Source organism: Cupressus sempervirens, chromosome 5 (genome assembly GCF_028749045.1).
Source record: "Cupressus sempervirens isolate cs-2001-9-10 chromosome 5, ASM2874904v1, whole genome shotgun sequence".
In the NCBI taxonomy this organism is placed as follows: domain Eukaryota; kingdom Viridiplantae; phylum Streptophyta; class Pinopsida; order Cupressales; family Cupressaceae; genus Cupressus; species Cupressus sempervirens.
The window spans coordinates 91322999-91330021 of record NC_143122.1 but is presented as its reverse complement, the minus strand read 5'-3'; positions in this window follow the sequence as shown (position 1 = coordinate 91330021).

The window sequence follows — 7023 nt, the reverse complement described above, 5'->3', positions numbered from 1 at the left end:
CTTAGGCTAGTTGTAACTTACAATTAAGGAATATCTAAAGGTACTCTAGTAAGATGGTATAACAACAATACTTTTGAGTGAAATGAACTTCTAAGAAACTGTGACCTTCACTTATTTTTGCAATGGTCTAACCTATATACCAATTAATTGAAAAATTGAAATAATTCCAATGTGATCCTAGGCTAGAAAGATCTAATGCCTCAAAGAGGTTCTTTTTTCTGCATCAAGTTTAATTATACTTGTTGCCTTGCAACTTCAAGAACAAAGATGCATGCATTTTGATCAAAAAATTCTACAATTTCTTGACTCCCAAGATGAATTTCTTTATTTTGAAATTGGTGTACTACTTGCATCCTAAATTCTATCATTTAAAGTTGTCTTTCAAGTGTGGTGATTGTAATATTTGTTGAAAGGTACAAACACAAAATGTCTCATAATATTGGTGTAGGTTTGGAATATACATACAGTTATAATCTATTTAAATTTCACATGTCCAAATAAAATTGGCTATGGAACCAAACATAATAACATGGTATCATTTTACCAAAGCAATGCATTGAGTATCAGATAATGTTATCATACATGATGATATCAAGTTATGAGGGAAAATTTAGAATATTATTTTTGCAAATGAAATTTGAGACAAATACTAAAATAGGAAATGCAATTCGTATAACCTTGGCTTACTACTTACAACATAAAACTTCCAAGTTATCCAAAAGCACCTAGGTCAATAATGGAGCTTGTCACATTGACTGCTATTACATTCAAGGCCATGTTGTGGTTATCTAAAAAATTAAGGCATAATGAAAGGGCTAAAACTATTGCAAGGGAAATGTCCATGAATTTTTTACTACATTACTTGTGGTGTGTGGAAAATTTTTGGGAACATGTAACATCACTTTTTGGGAAATAAAAAAATTTTCTTTAAAGGATAACAAACCCAAAGGCACAACTTATTTGCAAGAGTATTCTTTCACTCAATTACATAGTAGTTATTGAATTTAGGAGAAGAATCAACCATTGAAAAAAATATAATGAATATTTCTATTTGTAAACATGCATACTAGAGCTTCAACCATGTTAAAAACTTGAGGGGAAAATACCATAGGATGTTGGGAGACTATCCTCGATAATTAAGCCCAATAGCATCAAACAAGCAACTAATTCAATCTAACCCCTTAGCCCATAAGCAACCAACTCAATAGGGGCCCACACATGACCAACTCGATCAGTGCCTACCTAATGGATAGGGCTCATATTCTTGCATCCCTATTGTGTTTCCTTTCCCTTTTCTGATAAGATTGTTGTAGTACATCTGATGAGTGATTATGAGTTATAACTCCTTGGTGGATTGTCAAGTTAATCAAATAAATAAATCAATAATTTATATAAGAGATTAAATTATTTGAAAGTTTTATGAGAAAGGTGATTGGTTAATCTAGCTGACCACTCTTAGCATTACAACGTGCCCATTCCATAATACAAGCTTTGAAATGTAAAGAAAATGGACATTGTGGTTATCCTATGACTAAAAGTGAATCTCATACATAAAGTGGAATTGGGTAACAACTATAGTCGTGCCTAGAATGGAATTCTCCAATACCGCATGTGCTTAATTAAGGTGCAAATTCATAGGTGTCTCAATGAAAACTTACTATTTAATGCATATCCTAAGCAGGCTTAGGTAAAGTGTGATTAGTGAATATTTGATTACACCAAAAGACTTGCTACAGATTTACAAGGAAACCATGCAAAATCATTCCTTAGGAAATTTTTTTGAAATAAAAAGTGACCAAAAACAAGGGGGTTAGCCCTTACAACCAAAATGCTAGTGACTAGCACATTACCACTAGAGATCCACAGAGAACATTACTGGAGTAAAAACATACAAAAGTTTTGCATAACTAGAATAAAACTATGCATGTAACTTAACCAACATCCTATGAATAACCAAACCAACTAAACTATAATAGAAGTCTTTTATGTCTACTATACTACTAAAGTTCATCATAAAAATTGTTGGCACAACTAGGCCAACCTAAGTCTGAGCAACAACTGGATACCAACAAAACTAGTAACAGTAAATTAACATTAAAAAAATATGGATTTGAGGATCCCTTAAAACTAAGAAACATAATTCTTAATTTTTTCCTTTCCCTTCATAGCTAGTAGAACCCGAGCCCAATCATCTGTAAGGAATTTAAAGAGGAGCTTATGATCCTCCATATCCATTCCAGCTTCTTTCTCTTATGCCAGCAATTGAACGGTGGTGGCACTGGCGTGGGTGACCTTTAGAGAAAATTTAGAGAAGGTGAAGAAACCTTCTTCTAAAGTTTTAACCCTCTTGTCCAATTTGGCATACACCTCCAATTTCTCCTTGGTCTCCTCCTTATTTTCCATTCCCATCTTTTTAGCTTCCTCTTTAGCTTTTTCAACCTAGTTATCATCTTGCAAAACCCTTAGTTTAGTAAAAACCTTAGATTTATCCTTGACTGGGAAGGAAATAGTAATGGGGGAGGTGTCCACCTTGCTACTATCTTCATAGAAGGTAATGAGTTGTAGGGTGAAGATGGCCGAAACATGGGTAGTCTCTGTAGTAACAACATTACTAGCCAAAACCTAGGTATTGTCAGTAGACAACTAGGCATTGTCAATAGAATTTTTGGCTGAGTTAATAATTTTTTCAACCTCCTCCTTCCCTTTTTCTCTCTTGGAATTAGATTTATTCTCCTCCTCCCTCTCCTCTTCATTATTATCTAAGCTCTCCTCTTCCACTTCCTCCACCCTGACTCTATTAGATTTTTGCTTGTACCTTGCCTAGGATTGAGCAATTCTTCCAAATCTTCTCCTAGCCTTTCCCCCCTCTTCCTCCTTCAAGTCCTCCTCTTCCACCTCCATAGGTTTTTCCATTTTAATCTTTTTACTACCCTTTTTTTCTATAGCCATATCAAGTTTCTTCTTTTTCTTATTTTCTTGGCTAGGGGAAGGTCAAGGGGTATGAATTGTGGTACTAGTACTAGTACTCGGGGGTGAATTTTGTTAGTGGTGCTGATTATCAACCACCACCACCCTAAGGGGGGTATAGGGAAAGGTGGAATTGGTATAGGTGAAATATTAAGCCTGGGTGGATGATGGTGAAGTTATGCCCTTTATTCCTCTTCTCCCTAACATCACTGACCATATCCCTTAGAGAATGTAGCAGAAAAATGGGATAGAAATAAAATCCCTATTTCTAAAATGATTCAATAAGGGAAAATGGTAGTAGTAGTAAACACTAAACCTACCCTCTAATGTAAGATACTTCATGAGTACCAAGAACATATTGTCCCATAGAGCTGGCAGCTTACCCCTCTTAAATCCTCCTCTATAGCCCACTAGTTCCTCGTCCTCTACCAAAAAAATACTCAAGCTAGCCTTGTCAGTGGTTTTGGTGACCTTTCTCCATTTTTCCCCTTCATTGAAAGATTAGTAGCCATGAAAATTACTTCCTCATTAACTTGAAAAGTGATTCCATTAATGGTGACCTTGTGGTCATTCTACCCATTGACAAACTAGAAGGCACAATTCTCATCATACCCTGCCATCGACTGCATGTAAGGCAGAAAACCCCCCTCTTTTAAGAGGAACTAGGTGGCCATTCTATCTTTGAAGTTCTCTATTTTCATGGGCTCCAGCCTATTCAAATCTTCAACCATGTCTATCCTTCCAATTTCCCTCTGCCCTACCTCAGTGATGCACATATGAACCTCCCTATCTGTGAAAACACTACAAATACTATCAATCCTAAGTCTCTCAACAATGAGTAAATAAGTTTTACAATCAGGTGCTTGATAAGCCTCAAAATCCCATGCACATTCATTATAGTAATCATGCTTTTATAGCATCATAATTTTAACACCTCGAAAATCTTTGACAATCTGAAAAATGACATCATTCATACTTTCAAATGGGAAGTAATTTGAATTCCATGATAGGTTACCATAATGGTGAAATGACACTCTTCTTAATTTGCATTCATTCATTTTTCTATTTGTACGGTCATGTCTTCTCCTCATTTCCCTAAAACCTTTATTAAATTTAGCTCACTTCAACTCTACAAGGAAAAAATTTCCAAATTTGGCCCCAACTTTAAATTTTATAGTTATAATTAAATGATACTCCCCCCTCTTTCCTTGTTTATCAAGGACTTAATATCCTTGTTTAGATTTTCCATATTCCTCCAGCACGTGACTACTGTTAATTTAAACCCCATGGCAGTCGCTCCATTGGCCACCTTATTTCCTACCCTATAGATGTGTTGTAGGTGGACCTTTTCCATCCTCTCTAAAATATGCTAGATATCCTTAGTCTAAACATCCAATCCTAGTTGGGACACATCATTAATGAAATCAATAATTAATTTGGAGTCTCCTTCTATGGTTATTTCCTTAAATTGCATTTCACTAATCAGCTAAAGACCCCACAACAAAGCCATTGCCTTAGCCAAATTATTACTTCCACTCCCCACCTTTCCTGCATAGACTAATAGCACATCACCTTTTTCATCCTGCACCATTCCACCCACCACTCCTATACCTCCTCTAGCAGCACCATTGAAATTTAGTTTAAATTGTGTAAGGGTAGGTGGTTTCCATCTTGTTTTCTATATCCTTCACATTTTTTAGTTATCAAAATGGTAAAAATCCTAATGAACACCCCATTTTGTAGCAATTTGACCTTCTTTCCTACCTAGTTCTTCCTTTGGCATCTTACATTTGGCAACCCTACTATTTTCCTTTAGCAATTTCACTATTATTCCAAAAACCACCTCCACTGGTTTTTCTTCTTTGTGAAATATTTTGTTATTCCTTTCTTTCCATATATGCTAGCAAATATATGGTGGAATAATTTTCCATAGAATGATCAATTTTGGGTGATAGAAGGGGCAACACCAGTTCTCCACAAATTTCCATAGGTTGTCTTTCATAACCCATTCTAGATCAAATGTCTCCCACACCAAAGCCCATATCATTAAGGTATATTGGCATTCAAGGAATAGGTGGGAAATACTCTCCTCCTTTTCCTTGCAAAGATAGCAATGGTTTGTTATATAAAAACCCCTTCTTTTTAGATTGTTTATGGTTAAAAGTTTTCCATGCTAAGCCGTCCACCAGAAAAAAATGATTTTAGGGAGGAGGTTACTAATCAAAAAATTTCTCCACAATGGTGGATAGAGGTCCTTGCTAAAGAGGTGTTTGTAAGCCGATTTAACTATGAAGTTACCACTCGAAGTTAAGTCCTAGACTTTAGTATCCTCTTGGATCAAAAACAGGGGGTCTTTGTGCTCTTATCAACTCTTCCAACTCCATGAGGAGCTGAATATCCTCTTGGGAGTAAGTATCTTTATACAATTTATTCCACTTCCTCCCCTAATCAATATAGTTCTCCACCTTCCTTCCTATGTCTACTTTAAGTAGCTCCATTATTCTTTTGAATTTGTTGAAAACTAGCGGTTTCCCTCCCAACCAATTGTCTTCCCAAAATTTGATGCTATTGACATTCCCCACTATTCACCTTGTCCCTTCCCTCAATAAGCTTCTACTCTTTAATATATTTATCCAAATTTTGGAGCCTCCTGGGAGGTCATTATTGAATAGATTCCAATTGAAGAGGGAATTTGACAGATATTTAGCTTTCATAATATTACCCCCAATTAGTATTATTTTCTCCCAATCTCTAGCCAATCTTCATAAGGAGAGTCTTATTAAGGTCATGTAGTCTTCTTAGGAATTTTTATTAAGTGATAAAATACTGATTTTATTTTAAGAAAAGAGATCCAAATTTGATTTCCGATCGACTTACATCACATTGCTGGAATTTTATTTTAAGTACTCTTCAAATATTGTGTTCCCCATCTATGTTTTCTTGTTCCTACTAGAAACTAATTCTATTAGAATCTATTGTATCCTTAATAATGCCATTGTCCATAAAGGATGCAATGCTTTAGGACCTACAAATAATGAATCTTGTATCTTATTGTAGTCTTTGAGTTCAAGCCTATAGTCATTAATGAGGAACACAAACAAGAAATACACTCTATAGTTTGTGCCAAAGCAACTTAGATCTATCTATATTTTTGGAAAGAAACATTTAGATTGAAGAAAATTTGAATTCATACCTTGTAATCAAGGCATCAAATAATTTTTAGTAATAAACAATATATAGTCAGGAAACTATAGAGATCCTCTACATTGAGTCATTACATTGAACAAGAGAATGTTTGTCTCATATTAGAAAGTATATACATAATGTGTTAAAGGATAGCTGAAGTATTCAGTTCTAATAATAAATCTAAGAGTATTTTTAATGCTTTCATGCTCACTCTTCCCATCTTCATTAGGTTTTGTATCAAAGGGTGATTTGTCAAACTATATATTTAGATTGATTATATTCAATCATCTTTCTTTCCATATATATTATTTTATGACTGGCTAGCTACTTCATACCTATTTCAATTATGTCATGGATATCTAGACTTTCCACCATTGATTATTATTCAAATTTAGACTTCAAGCTTGTATCTGTTCATCATAATATCATTGTATCAAACACATATGATATTCAAATTTCAGATGTGTTCATGTCCCTTATGTGTAGCACTAATGTGTAATAGATTTCATTTTTTTAATCATTCAACAATGGTTAAATTATAGTTGAAACTAGTCTCAATATGCAAACATGAGAGGGACAAGCATAGTTTAGAGAGGAGTAGAGAAGCCTTGAAAGGAGGTTTAACCAAACACATGAGCCAATACTAACCTGAAAATGGCTCCTACACTGCTATAGACCACCGCCAAAAACACCCAACGTGCCCAAATAACAAAATAATTCACTTTTATTTTTTTTTAACATGGGTCTAATTTGGTCAAAATTTTGACCAAATTGGGAAACCCTAAGCTGGTCTACATTTTGACCAACTCAAGCAAAAAAAAATTCAAAAAAAAAAGTATTCAAGAAGCCCACTTAGGGCTTAGTAAAAAA